The sequence below is a fragment of the Coturnix japonica genome, chromosome 1 (genome assembly GCF_054131305.1).
Source record: "Coturnix japonica strain WE chromosome 1, WE-NBRP24, whole genome shotgun sequence".
In the NCBI taxonomy this organism is placed as follows: Eukaryota; Metazoa; Chordata; class Aves; order Galliformes; family Phasianidae; genus Coturnix; species Coturnix japonica.
In genome coordinates, this window is record NC_140663.1 from 74181332 (window position 1) to 74202030 (window position 20699).

At 41.6% G+C, this 20699-nt stretch overlaps 1 long non-coding RNA gene across 1 annotated transcript in view; it reads left to right on the forward strand.

Moving 5' to 3' along the window:
- Positions 1-20699, forward strand: part of LOC107320349 (uncharacterized) — a 68027-nt gene that overhangs the window by 20094 nt on the left and 27234 nt on the right. The window contains exon 2 of the long non-coding RNA XR_001558227.3: positions 14217-14324. This is a non-coding gene — a long non-coding RNA (uncharacterized LOC107320349). The remainder of the gene's footprint in view (positions 1-14216; positions 14325-20699) is intronic.

Here is a 20699-nt window from a genome sequence, read left to right on the forward strand (position 1 = left end):
GCCTAGCAGGGCCCCATTTACAGCTCAGAAAGGAAGGCAGGGAAGGACTCGTTTCACTTAGCAATGGATATCTACAAAGCAGGTATCTATGTCCTAGATACTCTCCTGCAAAATATCTGAATTCCATTATTGTTAATGGATACTGAAGACAGGACTTCTGCAGATAAAACATGGATGTTTATTTTAGGACAAGATGAACTGCACCCTAAACAGCATTAGTTATATTGATTTGAACCTTACTGACTCACAAGGGATGCTTAGCGTGGCTTCCTCAGATGCAAATTTCTACGGTGTAGATCCTCATATTTACTCAGGCAAATCCCACTGTCCATAGTGTAAACAATCTTTCTTCTACTCTAAAATCGTAAACTAAGTGCAAGCTAGAGTGACTTCTCTGATAGTCCACTCACTGGTTGCTGAACAGTGAGATGTTTTTTGTCTTACTCTTTGCTGTTACTAATCACTGCTCGACTTGTAGTGAAACATCTCTCTCTGAACATGAGGGATGTGACTTTATTGCCCCTGAATGAAGCAGGAAAGATTTCAGCAGCCAGTGGATTATATCCTTGCAGAGATTTTCCTAGGATGTTCAGGATTTATTGAGTACGAGGGGTGAATCTGATCTATCAACTGCCCAGTTGTTTCACTGAGGTTATAACTGAAAGTCTCAGCAACTAGGGTATGTAAGAGTTTGATCCTCTGAATTTGCAACTCCCCTGATTTCCAGGTTCAATAGGCAGAGAGCTGCGTTTGTTAATGCATTTATCATTACAGAAACACAGGCAATATTAACTGTGCAACAGAGGATGAGTGATTTCAGAAACACACTGAAGAGTAACTTCAGACACAGAGTGTAGATTAGCTGGGGGAGGAAAAGGGAGGAAGAACCTCAGATCTGTGCTTGCCCTGGAGACAGAGGAAAGCGAGCAGCTTTCAAAGGAAGCTGCAGCTGTCAGCTCTTTACTTTGGAAGGCTTTTCTTTTTCTCAGAGGTGATCTTCCCTGGGGCTGTTGCATGGATGGACAGTCCATTTTCCACTGCTCTGAGGCAAAGCAAGGCTTGGCGCTGGCAGTCTTGACCTCTGCTACCCTGTGAGGCAGTGCAGTACAGGGGACAGCCACACTGTTCAAAATTAGAAACAACCAAACATTTCCAGAAGAAAGTGCACCTTGACATAGCAAGCTAAACCTGGCTAAAGACATTGTTTCTCTAGATATCTTACACAGGCTCTTGAAGGCAAGCTGTGGACCTGCAGTGGTCTGTAGGTCAGAAGAGTGAGACTGTGCAAATTTGAGCATACTCTCAGATGTCTGCCCAGAGGAACTGCTGAGACAGTTGCTCCTCACACCTAGAAGGCTGTTTAGACACAAGTGATTGTATGCACTTCCAGTGCTGAAGGTTAGAAAAGCAATAGGAGAGCTGCTGTGCTCTTTTCTTTTCCTTCCCTTCTTCTTTCTCTAGCAATTTTCCATTTGTAAAGGCTGATTTTTATGAAAGCTTCAGGGTCCGAAGAAATGTGCCCCATTTGATGAAATTTCACTCAGAAAACACATCAGCACTTCCAGGAGGTTGAAATGTTTCATTTAGGCTTTTTTTTTTATGACTTCTTACTTAGATTCCTATTTTCTCCTTTAAAGTATTGGTGGAATGTAGTGTAGTGAAGTTAAAACACAGGCTGAACTTACTTACTGACCTACAGTGAAGAGCTTCTTTCTATACATTGTTTGTTTTTTATTCCTTTTTTACTTTTTTTTTTTTTTTTAAAACAGAGACAAACTTGATCTTGTAGAACTTTCTTTGGCAGAGATTCCAAATTCTGTTTAGATCTCTTGAATCGGTGTGTTAGGTGTACACGCATTTGTTTGATATACTTCCTCCTTACCTGAAAGAGCTACCAAGCCAAAGTGATAGAGATTTACTTGTGAAATGGGAGCCACAAGCACACGGGGAGTCATGATTTCCCACTAGGTACAGTATTTGAAATCCTCCCTTTGAGGCAGTATAATTGACTCCTATGTCTGTTGTTCCTTGGAGATTTGGAGATTCTAAATATAATTTTTTAACAGCATGTCTCTGGGGCCCTAGCTCGCTCTGTTATTTCTCCCTCCCTCCCCCCTCCTTCTCTTTTTAATTGTGGATGTCACATTCCAGGTGCTGCAGGATTATAACATAGTTCCCTTGCTGAACTACATTTCAGGAGATCTTGTGTCATTTTTGCTGATTTGTAATAATATCTTATTATAACAGGCTGTGAGGCTAGGCATTTTGAGAGAAAATTTCTTCTTTAATTTCCCCTCAAGAATATTTATAATTGCTTTTAAAACTTCTTGATGTCCTAAACGTCTGAGCTTTTGAAGAAGACCTTTTGGATGGCTGTACACTTTTCTCTCCACATTATCACAAACTTCTCTCCAGATCCGTTCCCATCTTCATTCCCATTAAGTAAAACATTTTTTCACAAGGCTTAGGTAGCTTTCTGTGCCTTCCCGACTCATGATCCCAATGGAATGGAAGGACCTTGCTTGTAGTCTAGTTGAGAAGAAAAAGGAACTAGCTGATGGAGGAGAAATATAGTTGACAACAAGCATGCTGCACTGGAGACTATAATGAAGAAAGAGGCAGATGATGGAGTAGCAAAATAATCAACCAATGTGCAGGAGAGAAAAAAGATGGGCATAGCTGGGGACACATTCACAGGGGAAACTGAGAGAAAACAGAAAAAAAATTGCAGCAGATAAATTAGGAAATGAGGACAGCACTCTACCACCAGTCCCAAAGGATTGCTCTGTTTTCTAAGGGATGCTTTAATTTCTCGGTCCACTCACCTCTCAGAGTGAGGCTACAGAGTAGAAAAACATCCACAGAATGGCATCTCTCACACAGGAGAAATGCTCCAGACCTTCCCCTTCCTCCTTCCTTGCTCTGTATTTGCTAGAACAACTGTCTCTTCCCCTTCATCTGATGTACAGTTTGTTGCAAGACTGCAAGGATCATGAGGGGCCGAGCCAAAGGACATAACATCCTCTGAATGCTCTTCTGCAACTGCTGTGTCCTCCTGTTTAGACAGCTTCTGCTGTCTCTGGGTCACAGCATACAAAGTTGCTCACTCTGACGATTTAGACATCTTTGGAAACGTGGTCTTTGAATGACATGCTGTGCGCTACCACAGACAGACCTGGACCAGTGACTTTGTTCTGTTTCAATGGTTATATTGTTGGCCTTTGGTCCCTGGTGCATCCAGTACTGAATCCCACTATGAAGACTTGAACCCAAAGGACATCCCTTGAAAAAGTGACTGTCCTTCACTCCAGGACAGGTGTTACTTCCAGAATCCTTTCAGAGAAGGTAAAAATTATCAGTGCCATGCTAAGGAAAATCCTCAGGGCAGTGAATGAATTGCAGCTCAAATGAACTTGCAATTTCTTGCATGCACAGAGAGTATAAGAAAGGCTGTCACAAGACTGATATTACCAGGAAGGTTTTCAGACAGCCCATCCACTGAGACATGCTCCCAAAAGAATAGCCATACTCCAGGGAGAGACTCCTCTGTGCCTGAGAGAATGATTTCTGGCATTGATGTAACACAATTAGTAAGTAAGTAAGATCTTGGTCTAGGAAATAGAATGGTAGTTTGGGATAAGCTTGTATAATACATGTCCCTGTGTTCACTTCTTTATTCATTATACAGAAATAGCAACATGGGGTAAAAAAATATGCAGGAATAGATGAATGTGTAGCAAAAAGAAGAAATAAAGCAAGGAAAATGAGAGTACAAGTGCCAGCAGGAACAGTAGTGAAATCAGTGATATTTTGGGGAAATGTTTGTACACTATTTAGTTGGGAAATTGATCAACATTAGACTGAAACAGCCAAGGTGCATTCAAGGCACATGAAAATCAGAGCAAGATAACTGTTTGTTATGAACTGGTTATTATAGAATCATCAGACACGTTAGAGTAGTAGTGAAGACTAGAAAACAGGTATTGAAGGGTGGGTGATTTTCGGGAAAGACAGAAACAAACATTAAATTAGTTGAGAGATTAAGGATATGGTGGGCAAATAAGTAGCAGCAAAGCTCAAATGGAATTGGCTTGGGTCAAAATTGCTTTGGGGAGGAACTGGGAAAATGCTGTCTTTATTACCCTTGGGTGTCTGAAGATCATAAATCGCTGTAACCTGTGTGTGAGAGGGAGAAAAATAACTAGGAATTATGTCAGTTTAGAAGACTGTATTTTCTGAAATTTAGATTGTAAAATAGATGCTATTAATAAAAGTAGGGACTGGTTATTCTTGAATGTGATAGCTAAAAGACTTCATCACCAAATAATCACTGAGACCCATCAGAGTGCTGCTATTCTAGCCTTGATTTCAGTTAGCAGAAAGAATTTTACAGGAGAGCTTTATATGGAACCTAACAATAGATTGATCATGAGTTGGATAGCAACATGGTAAATAACAGGCAATTTGATTTTGTCAGGAACAAATTGTATAAAGCCAACCTGATTTCCTACTCTGACAGGTAACAAGTCTTGTAGATAACGACAGAGCACCTTGACTTGTTAGGTTTTGACACTGCCGCATGTGAGACTTCCATTAGCAGTCTGGAGAAATGCAGCGTGTATAAAATTACTATGATATGGATTCAAAACTGTTTGGAAAACCATTCTTGTAAAGCAGTTATCAACGATTCACTGGCTGACTAGAAGGATCCATCAAGTTAGATTCTATGGTCACTGATAATGGAGGTTATGGAATAATGCATGCCCTTAATAAATGTTAGAATACCCTGTTGAATACATGTGTGCATGCTACAGGGGATGTGATTCAAATTCAAAATGATCTAGACAGATTGGAGAAAATACCTGCAAAAAATGGGATGCAGATCAATGAAGATGCGTACAAAGTGTTGTGCTGAGGATCAAGCAATAGTAACAGCACAAGATGGGAGTGACCAGGTATAGGTCTGCTGAGAAGGATCTGGAGGGTTACTGCAGATCACAAAATGCCTGAGTCAATAATAGTAAGTCAGCTCTTGTGAAGAAAGCAAACATCATCCCAAGATGTATAAGTAAGTAGCACTGTCACATGTAAGATACGTGACGTAATCTGTTTTAAATTCAGTCTGAGGGGGATCAGGTTATGGATGCTGCATTTTAAGATATGACTCTCTTGGACTCGGTCCGGAACAGAAAAACAGGAATGCTCAAAAATGTAGAAACCACAACCAGTGAGGGAAGATTGAATGAGCTGCTTAGTCTGTGAAGAGAGGAATGAAAGTGTTTATGAGGAATGAGGAAGCTACTATGAAGACAATAACCTTTTCTTTGTGCCTATAGTAGAAAGGACAAGTAATAATGGCCTAAAATTGCAGGAAAAGAGATTCAGATGAGACATTAGGGAATGTTTTTGGAGGGTAAGGGGAGTAATATAAGGAATGGATTGCTTAGGGAGATTATGGAGTCTGCCTTTGGAGGTTTACAAAAGCAGGTTAAACACATGCCTGTCAGGAGTGATGGAGGTCTGGACAGCAGATCATTGCTTGGGGCAGAGATGGGCTATGTGAGCTCTCAAGGTCCATTCAAATCCTACAGCTATATGGTTCAGTTCAAATTGAGTAGCTGGATAAATAAGAATGAATCATAACTGAGAGTTTCTTTCTATTTCCAAAGGGCAAACTTTGTTCAAGCAGAGAAATCAGTAAGTCGGCTGGACCTGGAAACTCAGAGACTTTAAAAGAGGGCAGTAGGAACATATTTAATTGAATAGTGCAAAAACATTTGGAATTTGCATCCTAGGAAAAGGGAGCAAACTTGGAGGAGATGAACAGCCAATTTATTTTAAAAGGTTAACTTTAAAAAACATCTCACCCAGAAGCAGAGAGTCTAGAAGGAGCAAAGCAGGGCAGAAACAGCAAATTCTCTACAGTATTAACAACATTCTAAAAGTTGCCTTCCCTTCAAAGGGTAATGAAGCCATTTCTGGTGGCATCACAGAGCAGATGGGAGGCGAATGGAGACGGGATGAGGCTGGGAGGCTGCAGAGGAGCTACAGAAGGTTTCAGTGAACGACAGAGAAAGGAGTCTTCCACTCTTCCTCCACTACTTGGTACCCTGTCAACCAATGTAATCTCAAGATACAGATTTGCCTCTATTTTCCCCCTGCCCTCATCTTCTGAGAGGTTACAAAAGTATCTTGTTTCTACTTTGATGCCAGGGCAGCTGCCCATCTGCATCTTTCAGGATGCTGCTAGTGGTAGCACCTTTGAAAGGGGGAATTGTGACTTCAGAAACAGGAAGCAAAGAAACTAGACTGGTAGGAGACTGTGAGAAAAGTCTGCCTTTCTCCTCTGATTGTCATTCAGAGAAGCAGAAGACAGGACCAGAAGCTCCTGTTGCTTGGAGGGCATACTCCTGTGGTAGTAGCTACCACCCTGACCTGGTCTGAGTAGGTAATCACAGCAAGGCTAACTCTGCAGCTCTAGGTATAGGCCAAACATGCAATAGGTCTGTGACCCTTTATTACCCCCCAGCAGCCTGCTGCTCTTGATAACTGCCTGCACATCAAAGCAGCCTTGGAAAGGAGATTAAGCAACAAAGAAAGGTATGTCTTGGGAGGTCAGGAAGTGCAGGGATGAAGTGAGAATTGCCATAAGTCAAACTGAGTTAGTCCCTGCAAAGGAAATGAAACAGACAAACAACAACAACAAACACAAAAAAATCAGAATAAAAATCAAAATAAAACAAAAACTCACTGGTAGAGACTCTATACATAGGAGAAAAAATTGCACAGCTCTAAACAAGAAGAATACTTTGCCCCTAAAAGCAGTAATACAGAGTGTGGGGCAAAGTCAGGTGGACTAATGGGAATAAATATACTGAAAGGGCAATAATTGCATGCAAGATGGAAACGTTTCAGAGACCGTACAGTGTTCAAGCCAGGGAAGCTGGGAAATCATCTTCCCCAGCATGCTAAAAGAACTGGTCCATGAAATCACAGGCCTGGTACATGGTTTCTTTAATAAATCTATCCAATCACTCGGGGGTTCTTCTGCCTGGATAATAGCAAATGTAGTACCCATATTTAAGAAAGGGAGGGAGAGTGATCTAGGCAGCTGCAGGCTTGTTATTTTGGCCTCAAGGGCATAGATGGATTCAGAACAAATTATGTCAGAAAGAATAATTGAAGACATGGAATATAAAATGGGATATAGTGCAACATGCCATTATCAGAAAGAGATTGTACCAGACTGACTTGATATCTGTCTTTGATAAAGTAAGTGATGTTCTAGACAAGGGAAATGCAGTAGATCTCCTCTATCTGCACTTCATTAAAATCCGGTATGGTACCTCCTGGGAAATCAGTAGTTAAATGAGAGAAGATGAGGATTAGTACAAGAATTGTGAGGTGACTAAGGAACTGGTGAAACAGAGGAAAGGAAGCAGTGCTGGGAGGACATGGCTAGGTAAGTTCTTAAGACTTGGTCATGGTGGCCATGCTTTCAGGGACAACAACAGGCCTAAACTTAGGGATGAGTTAACTTTAAGAGGCAGCATCATCAATGTCTGGAAACACTTCAGTATCACACAGGGTATTGTAAGGACTGGGTTAACAGTGATGTGAGGGAACACAGCAGTATGGAAATCAAGGCCATAGATTTGGGCAGCATGAGTGAGAGTTTCACCTTCATACTGAAAGCTTATCAGTTTGAAACAAGAAAACAGGAGACAGACCTGCTTGTACCAGTCAATCACAGTACAAGTATGAGCTCACAACTTGAAATGGCCATTGGTGAGAGGTAAATGAAATTTTAGGATGTGCAAGCATACGTTAGAACATACATGAGAAACACAGCAATACCACAGCTGTTGTATGAAGATGGTATAGACATCACCTGGAAGAGCTGGTCATCATTCTTGTCAGTCTTTTTCAAGAGAGAAGAATTAAAACTGGTGCAAATGCCAGTATAATCAGGATAATGGTTAACCAGTTATGTCAGAAGAAATAAGCCTGCCATGTTTGGTCTAGTCAGATGAAAACTGAGAGGAGACCATTATTCTCTGCAAACACATAACTGGATCAAATAGAAGGGAGGGAGATGAGCTGCTTGAACTGAAGTTCACTGTTCTCATAGAACTGGTCAGCCAAACTTGTACTGGGAATTAGATTGATCTGTCCATCAGAGGAGTAGCCCAAGCATAGCCTTTCAAGGACTGCATTAGGATCAGACAGCATAAGGTGCTATGAGCACTCCATGTTGAAGGATGAGGCTGTTCAGCATGTCTCTCTGTGAGATCAAGAGCTCAGTGCCTTGTGATGTCACTTTCTGCTTTTGTATCATGTATAAACTGTCAAGAAATTTCAAGGCAGTTGTAGTTAATGCCTAGATCATGAGGAGCTGTATCACTGACTGCCAGTGATACCTGGAAGCATATATAAAGGGTTACAGCCCTTATAGCTGGTCTAGTAAATTCCTCCCCAAACTGCTGTTTCTCTGGGATGTGCCCTCAAGGTGTTGTACACCATGATGCACAGAGACTAGGGTGGTATAAGCAGGCCACACTCATAAAGCAAGCCAGGAACAGGGATTTATACCTCTTTCTCTCCTAAAATCAGGTTCCATGTGGATGAGTAAACAGAGTTGCAGCACTAGTAGAACTGCTCATGAAAACAGTTCCGCTTTCCTTTGCAGGGAGAGATATTCTCTCTGTAGCAAAGAAAGTATCCACCCCATTGCCCTGTGCATTCACAGAGAAATCCCACCTTGGACAACCTGCCACTACCAATAGTGACTGATGGCTCTCCTGTATGCGTTGGTGGCTTTGCACTGAAACGAATGTAAACATCACAGGTGCTATCACTGTGAACAGTCACTCCTTCCATCCGTCATCCTCAAGGGATTTGCTCCTGTCATCCCTTTGCTTTAAACTGGTGAAGGGAGTATCACAGCCGTTCTTAGTTAAAGGAGGAGGGGGTGAAGGCCCATCTGGGCCCTTAGTTTGATTTCATATTTATGAAACAGCTTAAATGTCAGCTTGAGTGAAAAACGACACCTTCCCAAGCTTCTCATATTAATGCCCCTGGCTGCCACCGGTTTCTTTAGGAAGGCAGCTTGTGGTTTTTCCTCTCGCTCTACCCCAAAGGCTGCAGGGGAAGATGAATTGGACTGATAGATGAGACTGCAACTGCCGATAAACTGTTGCTGACAGGAGAGAGAGAGAGGTGGGAGGTGGCCAGCACTGAGGAGGGAGGGAAGGAGATGGTGGAAGAAAAGAGAGACAGAAGGAATGGTATGTATTGCAGAGAGGTGGGAGTGTGGCCTACACTGAAGGCGGGCAGAAGATAGTAGATGGTGACGAGAAAATAAGGAAGCCAACAGCATATGCTAAAGAAAGAGGGCGATGCTGTAAGAAAAAATAAAAATAACGTGCAATATATATAAATAATAATAATTTAAAAAATGCACTTCAGAAGCATTAATTATACATTACAATGTATGTATGTGTGAAGGAACATATAAAAATACACTCAGCATCAGTGGAAGAACTTCCTCTCGAGTCTGTGCTGAGAGTGGTTCTGGGTTGCTGTATGCAGATCTGAGGGTCTTCTGCAGATGCTCTTGCATGACACTAGGGTCTGCACCAGAGGGTGGTGGGCATGGAACGGGCTGCACAGGGCTGTGGGCTCAGCACTGAGCTGCTGGAGTGAAAGGAGTGTTTGGACACAGCTCTCAGACATAGGGTTTGGGTTTGGGTGGTGCTGTGTGGAGTCAGGAGTTGGACTCAATGAGCCTTGTGGGTCCCTTCCAACTTGGGATATTCTCTGTTTCTATGATTCCTTGAATATGGAGAATTACCTGTTACTCTCTCTGGGAGAAATCTGATGTAGGCTTCTGATTACGACAAACACAGTAATTACTGGATTGAGTCTGGACAACGTTTTTGGAAATGACATGGTTATTGGAGTAGATAAACAGTGAGAAAGTAGAGGAAACACCCTGTCTCTTGCATAGATGTGAGGGGGATAGAGGAGAATGAGACATTTTAGCCCAGAATTTTGAGCTTAATTTTTGAGGGACACCTTTTGTCCTACATGAATTCAGAGCAAGGTGGGGGTTGCTGTGAGCACTCTGGGGTAAGGAAAACCCCCATTGTATTTGTATTCCAGAGGAGAAACACACCTACTGATTTCACTAGGCGTCACTGCTGGCAGTCCCCAAATTTACCTGTGAGTCTGGTGCTCTCAGCACTGACATCTGCTCCCTTTTCTGTTGCTGAAAGCATTCAGTTAGTTTGTTGGTTGTTTCTTTTTTTCCTTTAACTCGGAGGTGTTTCTGAAGTCTTACTCTGTCTAGGTTCACAACGCTCAGTACCTCTATCAGCTGTTACACTGTTTTGAGCGTTCTTTTGGCAATAGCATATCACTCACTTTTCAGCATCTCAGTCAATTCTTGTCACTTTTCCTCCCTGATTGAGATAGTAAAAAAGCTTGCTTCCATTTCATCTTTATCCCCTATGGTCAGCTCTGTTTACAGACTCACTTCTTGCTTTTTAACTTGGCAAAGATGTGCAGTCTGAAGCCCCCGTGTTCCTGGGGATCTGAGTCCCTCTGTGCTGACTCTTTTGTGACATTCCTCAGCTCTGTTTCATTTCCCTGTTTAATCATCCTCCTCCTTGCCGTGGGTCGTGTTAGATTGGTTCCTGACATCACATTTATATACCATCTGCTGGCTAATAACGTGCAGGGGCTTGGTTTCTCCTAATAACAAACCAGTCTAGCTTTAGAATACTTAGAGATAAGGAGCTCTGCTTGCTTGGCAGGGGCATGCAAACCATAGTTAAACACCTCTCTTGTTACCTTAGCTCTTGCCAGCCAAACTCAATGGCACCATCTTTTTAACAGCATGAAGGGCTTTTTTTCTACATATCTTAGAATCTTTGTTCCACTACTAACCTAAACTGCATCTGCTCATTCTTTCCCTGTTTGAAAGGCCTCACTGAAGCCAAGGAGCCAGTTTATGGAGCTCAGTGTGGCTGGAGAAAGCTTGCCTCTGCAGAGGATTGCCCTAATATTGACAGCGTGATCCTGAGCAGACTTTCATTGAAATAGTTTGCTTATGTGCCAAGGAATTAGATACACCTCAGAAAATTTTCCTGATAGTGAAGCTGTTTGGCTTGCAATGCCCTGCTGCCATTTAACAATGCTCTCCTTTCCTCTGGAAAGGACTCCTGCCCATGCCAAACCACAGGCTGTGTCTAGGAGCAATCTGGGATGCTATTGTCTGGCCTCAGCCAAAAGCAGAGCAGAGGTTGCACCAGCAATTTGGCAATGTGGACAACGGGATTCCAGTTACTGGGAAATCTCCCTGTGCCTAAGTCAGAAGCCAGAAAGGATATATTTGCTTTGCAGCGTTTACAAGCTTGAGGCTGACTACCAGTCTGTGCTTCAGTTTTGGCAATGAAACTTCATATCATGATGCAAACTTCTCCTAAGGGTGAGGATTTCAAATCCAACCCAGACACAGATGGGTGAGTGGTTCTGAGGAGCTGTCTTGCCTCCTTGCTCATCCCACAATACCAGTGACTCAACAGCTTTTTAGGGAGAGCAGTCAGTTGAGAAGATGCAAACTAGGCAGAAAGGCAGGAAAACAAGCTTCATACCAAAGCAGAGAATCACATCAGGTTGGGCATTAGAAGGAGAGGTGAGGCAGTGGCACAGCTGCCCAGGGAGGTGGTGCAGTTGCTGGTGGTGTCCAAGAAACATGCAAGTGTGGCATCGAGGGACATGGTCTAGAGTGGTCAAAAGGCATGGATGGATGGATGGATGGACTATTCCAACCATAATGATTCTATGATCTGATTTTATTTTCCTAGAAAACCCTTTTCTGTAGCTGCAGGTGACAGTGGGTTTGAACTCATGAGGTTCTGCTCAAGTTTTCCACTCCTGTCTCCCTGGTGCCCCTGTTGCAGACCTGCAGTCACTCACATTCCCTCTTTGCACCTCCTGGTTCCCCACGGGGTCTGTGAATAAGCAGCGCTAAGTGCTGGAAGGAAGGGAAATGTCTGGGCCATAGCAGGAGAGTGAGAGACATGGCAATTCCAAGGCTGAGGCCTCCTGAGCCCCCTGCTCAGGCAGCAAATCCTTGCCGGTATCCTCTGCTGTGAGCAGGCAGGGAAGCCGGCATGCTCCTGCTGTCTCCAGGTGGAGCTTTTACTCCAGCAGCAGCCACTGTAGCTCTCAGCTGAGTGCCGCGAAGGGCACTGCGAAGTACAATGTAAAATTACCTCGGTGCTTGAGCACACATGAGCCCTAAATAAACCCGAGCCTAATGCTCAATCCCCATCTCTCAAATCCTAATTAAACATCCACTGGTAATTCTGATGTTAACCCTCTCCACTCAGGGCTGAGTCAGGATCTTTAGAATTGGGCCCTTGGCTCTTTAGGTTCCTGCTGTGGGTCTCCTGCGTACAGGATTTAATTAAGTTGACCCAGTTTATGTCTAAAAAGGCAAGAAAAAAAAAGAAAAAAAAAAAAGATTAACCCCATACTCCTTTCCACATCTGACCTTCTAATAATGTTTGACAGCACTGAAAATGCTGCTCTGGGCTTTGGGGTGGTGGGGATGGTCAATATAAGATCCACAGGTAGGCCTATTTCCTTTCCCTTTTGCATGATGCTCTGTGTTTATTTCACTTATTTATTTATTTAACTAAAGAAAAGAAAAACATTGCCTCCATGGCTGCCTGCTTTTGTGTTGAGTTAGTGCTGGCATGGGCACTCACGGGGGAAGAATAAGCCAACACTTGCTTGGCTTACAGGTGGGGAAGCCTTAGGGATATGGGCTGCCTCCTGTTTCCTCTGGATAAGAAGAGAAATAGGGATGCTTTGTGAGAAGCAGGTCAGGTATTTTTGTTGCAACGGCCTTCTGTCAGAATTAGGCTTTCTTGTGTTTCCTTAGAATTAGGATGTTATCACTGATGTTTTATTTTGTTTACTGGGGGAAGGAAAATGGATAAGAGATGCAAAAGAAACAGAGCCTAGGGGGAAGAAAGAGGTCAGGCAATATTTAAATAGTATGTGCTATTGTTTTCTTCTATGGAAATGACTCAGTCAGTAATAAAATCTTCTTAATAAAAGGATCAAAATGAAATATCACTGTTTTGAAATTTTAACTGGTGCTCTAGAGATCCTGAAACATTTTGTCTGTATTTTTTCTGTGTTATTTAAAAACAGATTAACCAGGTTGTGTTTTCACTCAGCTCCAGTCGTCCTGTTGTTGATGGACCTTCTTTCATGATGTTCATTCCTCCTCCTCTTTCTAGAGCACCTGGCTTTGGGACTGTTTGTTTTAAAATGCCATTCTCCTACTGTAGAGAACAGGGTGTGTTTAAAAATGTATTTGTTAGGGCAACTGGACCAACTAGAGATGGCATATAAGCTAACAAGGCTTTGCTGGGTAGGTCCCAGCAAACACATTCAGGAGTGTTAGGAAAGCAGCAAATAAACAGCTAGCTATTTTGTGACCTACAGAAGGGACCCAGTGGCACCAAGTCTCTGACAGGGAGATTTGTTAGTCTTAGTTATTACTGTCAGCCTGGGTTATAGGTCTAGCTAGGATCCAGCTTTCCAAGCACTTCTGCAGGTTCAACTGGTTGAGAGTCTCTCATCTCTCAGCCTCTGCACTGCTTCCTTGTACACAGGGATGGGACTGCAGGGTGCGTAATTTCATATGACTTGCTCTAATATTAATATCTCCATGTGCAGCCGTCATTGCACTGAGAATAAACTGTTATTTTTTATTTTAAATGGTTAATATTCATCAAATGTTTATGAAAATACTTAACCCATAATGATGACAAACACGGTGCCTAATAAAGATAGAAGTGAAGATCCTCTTTGTGAATATGTAATCAGAAGAGTAAAGAAAATTACATTAAAAAGACTTCATTATGCCATTAAATGTGAGAAATGACTTTTTCTTCTCCATTTTAATTTTAGCATATTTCTTTTTTTTTTTCTTTTTTTCTTTTTTTGCTTTTTAAATATCCTGCCACTTTCATGAGACGGGTACATAAAGAGACACTGGCTGCTGTAACCAGAAGAACTCTGACTGGCGGCATCCATCATCCTCATCCACATTTTCGCTTCATTTATCATTAAGAAAAATCAACACAATTTCTACCAATGATTGTAATTTTTTTTCTCTTTATTTTCCTTAGGGAGAGAGAGATCCTTATTACTGTCTGTGAATGCAACACGTTGCCTCAAAACCGTCTGTAGAGCTGCTGGCCCAGAGTCATTCCTCTAACTCAGGGGCTTACTGATTTGTAAGTATGTGTGCGCCTATTTTTGTCTGACAGCCTGGGGCTTGTAACTCACACCTCTGAAGCTAATAGGGTGAATCTTTGCTGTTTGAATTGAAATTTTTAAAGTAAGGTATTCTGATAGATTCGTTTAGGGCTCTGTGTTGATAGGTCCAGAAAAAAATGGGTCAGACAGTAGATGGCATGTCTTCCACAACTGCCCAAAACTTCACAGTCCCAGGCCAGTCAGAAATGTTACAGTAGCTTTCAGATACTCTAAGTTGAATTGCAATATGATGGTAAATCTCTACAGCTTGATGGTTTAATGTGGTTACCCAGATTTGGGCTGTGGCAGACTTTTCTGAGGAGGAAGGAAAAGAAGCATTAGTGAACATAAACCTGGTCTCAAAAAGGACTCATGAGAAAGAAAAAAGCTAGATGCACCCAAAAGCCTTGGTCTCCTCTGCAGTCTGCATTCATTAGCTTTGCCGATCAGCCATGGAGAAGGGGCTGTGCTGCTCTGCTTAAACGGGCAGCACAGCATGTGTGCTCTCAGAGGGAGCTCAGGAAGCAGCAGGTTCCTTTTAAGGAACACAGAAAAGAGGAAAGAAAGAATTTATTTAAGTTGTGTGTTAAATGCAGTTTTAATTTAAACAACTAACGTTAGCTTTTGGCAAGAAACTAGCAGTTCTGTATTTAACACGCACCTCTATTGCAACAGTGCTTCAAAACAAAACATGTTCTCATCTATTTAGGCTCTTATGTTGTACTCATCTCCATGGTAGCCAAATAACATACACCTCTTCTGCATCACCCAAGGCATGTCCCACGTATAGGTCTGCTCTTACCAAGCATTTATCTGAGGAGTATTAAAATTCATCTGAGACCTGTTCCCCTTAGTCAGACAAATGTCTCTTTGGTAAGCAAGGTATTGATCTGATGGCTCCCAGTTTGTGAAAGGCTTGAAGAGCGCTGCAGCTCATCTGTGTGTCTTCAGAAGCTTGGCCTGAGTTATGTGGAAATATGTCCTTCACAGACTTGTCATGTTAGCTCTCCTTTCAAAGCTGAGAAGAGCTTCCATGGGTGAGTCAGGTGCAGGCATTCTACGGATAAACAGATTGTGAAGAAGGCTCAAAGAGTTGTGAGGAGGAGGAGAGTCCACAAGTCAGATCTGTGACAAAGAGGCTTCCTAATCAAAACATGATCAGAGAGGCTGCTGCCTTCCCTCAGCCTACTCCTTTCCATCTGAAACTGCTGACAAATGGCTATGCTGTTTTTGCAATTACAGCTCTCTGAAAGTGATAAATTATTCTGATAATTCTTAAATACAGCAATTTTACGTGTATAATTAATACACGGGCGTGAGTACATGATAACTGGTAGGCCATGTTCAGGTTCCATTTACGCCATAACAGTTCTGGAGTAGCACTATCTCTCACTGTTCATGGTAAATTGTTAAGAGATGGGGCTTATATGCTTTGAATACTGTACAGAAGTCTTCCCTGTCAGAGTAACAGAGACATAGTAGAGTTCATACGTTTAATCCCCACAGGTAAAACTCTCCCTCCCAGAAAACTGCTGACAGCCTTTTGCAGCAGTAAGGGAGAGAACCAGTCTCTCAAGTACTGCACTGATACATCCAAGAATGAGTCCTAACCTAAGAGCTTCAGGCCCTGAGTGCATTCTAGCCCTGAAGTTACCATATTTCTGGTCAAAAACATAGGTGTGGAGTATATACCAAATAGCCTATTGACTGTGCAAGGGACAAAATGCATAGCATCAGTCACGAGATCCTGCCTTCTCACCTGCTAGCATCAAAGAAAAGCAAGTCCTACGCTTTTTGTAGCAGAGTGTTTCCCCAGAGAATGGGCACTGCATGTAGAGTTCACAGCATGTGATGTAAGGCTGGCACCAGCAACAAAAAATACTCCATTTACAAAGCCAGAATAAGAATAGGAAAAGGAAATTGTATAGTAATATAGCCTCATGACACGGTTACCCATTAATGCCAGCTTTAAAGGTTAATGCAATTTAACTCGCTCTCAGCTATTACTCTGAAATAATATACCAAAGCCTCCTCTATAAGCAGATAACAGATAAGGATGCTTTATGATAAACACCTTCAATAAAACTGCGGAATTTTGCAATATTATGCTTGCGGGAGTGGCAGATTCGCCTTTATTTGTGCATGTGTATGTGTATGGAGGAAACCAGAGAGGAGAAAAGGGAGCTGGAAGAGGAATTTTTGGCTCTTAGGCTATCAGATAACTTGATAAATCTGTCTTGTGTGTGTAGCTTCTTGCTAATATAGTAGAAATGAATTGACATATCACATGTCTGCCACAAGCTGAGTTTCCTTTTACACCGTCAGAAACAAAGGTGCTGCTATACAAACTGCCGACGAGAAAATTTGTTGGGTTTTATTTATTTATTTTTCCTGTGACAGAACAGAACTATGGTATGCCAGCAAAACGTAAAGCTCTTTCTCTCCCCTCATCCTGTTTCAAAGTGCTCCTACAAAATATTTCGGTGTTGGAGTTCTCCTTCCAAATAGTAAAGAAAGAAGTCAAACATATTTCACTACAGAAAACTGTGAGGCAGCTTAGAGCAGGGCTTACCATGTCTCCTTGTGGAGTACACAGTAAACGTATAAGCATGTACTGCCTGGGGATCACTGTAACATTTCATTAATATGCTTAAAATACTTTGAGATCTTTCATTACATTCTTTCACAGGTTAAAGGACAATATTTGTACGACTGTGGGACAGTGAGATATTTTTATTACAAATATTATCCTTAAAAATTTCAGTACTCAGGAAGGTTTTATATGTCTCAAACACACACACAGCAGCGTACAAGCGCACATGTGTTTGGGGACTATTATTTCTTAAATCACTAGGCAAAAAGCATTTCACTCTGGAGAGAGAAGGTGAGCCCTGGTGCAAGAGTTCTATTCAGGACACAGGAGACAGATCCGCCTCCTCTGCCTCCTTTCCCTCAGAGTTTTTCCCCTTACCGATGTGACACTGTCATCCCTGCTTTTTCCAAAACATTGTTGATAGGAAGCAGTGTCAGAGACTGGTGTGAAGCTGAAAGGTCACACAATGCTAGTGCACTGTGATTCTGTGCAGATGTGCCTTGCGTCAGCTGTTTGTCTGTCAGTTATTCCCTCGAATTGCCTTTTTAACACAGCAGATTATGTCTTTATGTTTGAAGAGCTTTTTTCCCCTCTTCAATTGTCTACTATTCCTCAGGATGCTTTTATTTTTCTGTTCAACATTCCTCTCTTCTGCTCCAAATCTTCTTTTCCTTTTGGCTGGAATATGACGTTGCCTTGAAAAGAACCATTGCTATTCTGTGATGTATCTGGCAAGGCTATTTTCAGAAAGGGAAATATGAGGTATTTCGGTAGTACCATGAGAAACCGAGGAAACCTCAGTTAAAATATTGTGGCCAATTTGGGTCACCACTGATTAAAATAAAAAGTAACGAATGGTAAAGTGTTGTGAGAATGATTAGGGGAAATAGCAAAGCTTTTAAAAAGTGTGTGTGGGAGGGTTGGTTAGGCTAGCAAAGAAAGACAAGAAGGTAAATACCAGGATGCAGAATTGTTTCAACTGAAAAAAGGCAGTGCTTAAGGATCAGATGAGTATAAATTAGGTAGGAAATTAGGAGAAGGTTTCTGAACTTCAAAGGGAAGAAATTCTGGCCTTCCATACAGGATTCCAAGGGCAAGGAACTTAAATAATTAAGAACTAATGCTTGCTAAGTTCATAGAAGGACCTTTATTGCATTTATATTTTAATTAATTAATTTCATGCTTCAGAGTTTCCAGTGACCACTACTGGGGTAAAAAAGGAAGTGCCTTCATTTCCTAGTCCTTTATTTTCCTGGAAGGGTATGTAAGAGTGGGAGGTAGGAATAGTGAGGGGGGGCCAACTGATCTTTCTCTAGGCATTAAGTTGGCCAAACAAGGAATTGGCTGAAGCTGAAGACAAGATAGTGTGTTTTGCTGGTGCTTTTGTTGGTATTGTATGATTGATGTAACTTGAACTAAAAGCATTGACTGGATGTAGGATTGGGAAAGTATTTTGCTCTGAGCTATAAACCAAGGATGGTTTAGTCTGATCACTTGTTTGGTCTTCCTCTGTAGCTGCATGGAGCCTGATTCACTTCCAAGAACTCTCTGTGTGTCCACCTGCATGCAATTGTATGAGTCTAAGAACCTTCTAAGACCCTTCATCCATCCCATTGCCTTGGTTGGGCATGTTAGTTTTGTGGGTGTTTTTTTGTTTTGTATTGTTTTGTTTTCATTAAATGTTGTAAGGTTCTGCTTTGTTTTCACTTTAATTGGAATGGGATTGAAGTAGACATGATGGATGTTTCTCAGCTTACTGTCCATTCCATTGTTTCCTATAGTTGTTGGAAGATGTAATCAATAACCAATACATTCAAATTCTGTTCTATGTCTGTTCAGCAAATAATTTATCTCCTCTTATTTCTGCCACTATCTTTGAATTTTTGGGGTTATTTACGTCTTCTTTTATTCTTCCTTCTCTTCTAATCAATTTCTTTTTCCCACTTGGTTTACCTTTCTCCTTGGATTTCTTCCTCCATTCTCTACAGGTTAATCTTTCCTTTTCCCACTGTAAGCACCTTTCTCTATGTGATTCCATGGAGGTTTGTGCATGAAATTTTACAGAGATATGACTTTTAAAGAAACAGTTTTGCACGCTGTGGATATCCACATTTCTGGCAGTGTTGTCACTGCAAATCTGAATTGGATTAATGTGGAATACACAAGTTGTTTCTTTGCTTATTCCAAAACTCATATTAAGAATCTAGACTAAAATCTCCAAAAGTTCTAAAGATCATTTTATGCCCTCAAATGCTGTGAAGCATCCTTTGTTAATAAAACCCCAAAGAACAGATGAGTAGACCAAGAACTCAATCCCTTCTGTTGTCCATATCCATGACCTACCCAGAGGTTCCCTTCAGACATTTCTAGATTGTGTTTTCTGTGGTAAACCTTTAGGATCTTATATTCACACCTGTTTGCGTATAGTTTACTTGCTGATGCTCAGAAGGATTGCAGCTGAGACATAGTTCCTGGCATTCTAAATAATGGTGGAACTTCCATAACTTTCATGTTCATTTATTTCTATCTCTATGGAATGAGTCTCTCACGAGCACCTACTGAGTGAAGGCATGCCACACCAGTCCCACATTATTCCTTTGACATTCACATTTGTCTTTGCAGTTCTTAAATGGGGAAAGAAAGAGAAATCTTTGTGCCTCTGTCCTGGCTACCAGCAAGCATCACATGGAGAAGACACTGGATCTCATGTCTGGTGTTCTTGTGCCAGTAAGTTCTAATGAGTAAGAGCAGACTGGTGTCATTTTTGTTCACCTCACGTGTATCCAAAATACCTGCTGGCTTTCTTGACGTCACATTGCAAAGACCTGCTTAGCAGCATAGCTGACTCTGAATTATTACACACACACACACAAATATATATATATCTTAGCTTTGTTTTATATACTTTGTTTTATACGAAGATTTGAGTTTGTACACAGCAGATGTTCCAGTTGGACTGAATGAACAGTGTTCAATGAATCTTCTGTTTAGAAAGTTTTCTAAGGAAAGGAAAGAGATGTGCTGCAGAATATCTGTTAACTAAATGCTCATTTTATATGAGAAAGACAAGTTCAAGTCCCTGTTCTTCTTGATTCAGACCAAGGACTTGAACTCTGTGTGAATTACATCTCACATAATTTCCCCAGTTGCAGTGCTAGCTGTGAGCAGTTAAACTCTTATTCAGAATGACAAAGCACATCATACAGAAAGAAACCAAAGATGTCATAAAATACATACATCTACATTAGCCATAGGTCTGACTGTGTTGTGTCAGGAACAGCATTGAAGAAATGCTGTATGAGACACATACTATTTTGACATAAACAAAAAGCAAATAAGAGAGAAAAACACTTTGGCTCAGACAATGTCGAGGCCTAGCAGGAAATAGAACAGCCAGGAAAGGAAGATGAAAATGCAGAATAGGTTTCTGATGGGAATTCAGGCTTCAAGAAAGAGTGAAGGTAAACAAGTAAGAGACACTAAAACAAAGCAGAGAGTTCACTCCTTGATGGATAATACTCCTTTCCACCATAGAAGACTGAATTAAAAAGGCAGGGAATATACAGACTTCAGAAGAAATTTGGGTGAAATATGTCCAGTCTTGCCACTCCAACCCTTCTTTCTCTTCAGATGACTCTTTAGCCTTGTGAGAGCCTGGCTGTTCCCAGGGTTTTCATTTGACTTAAATAAAGCAACCAGAGTAGAAATAGCCTGCTCAATCCCATGTTGCATGCAGCAGGAGGATTGGAGCTACTCAGCT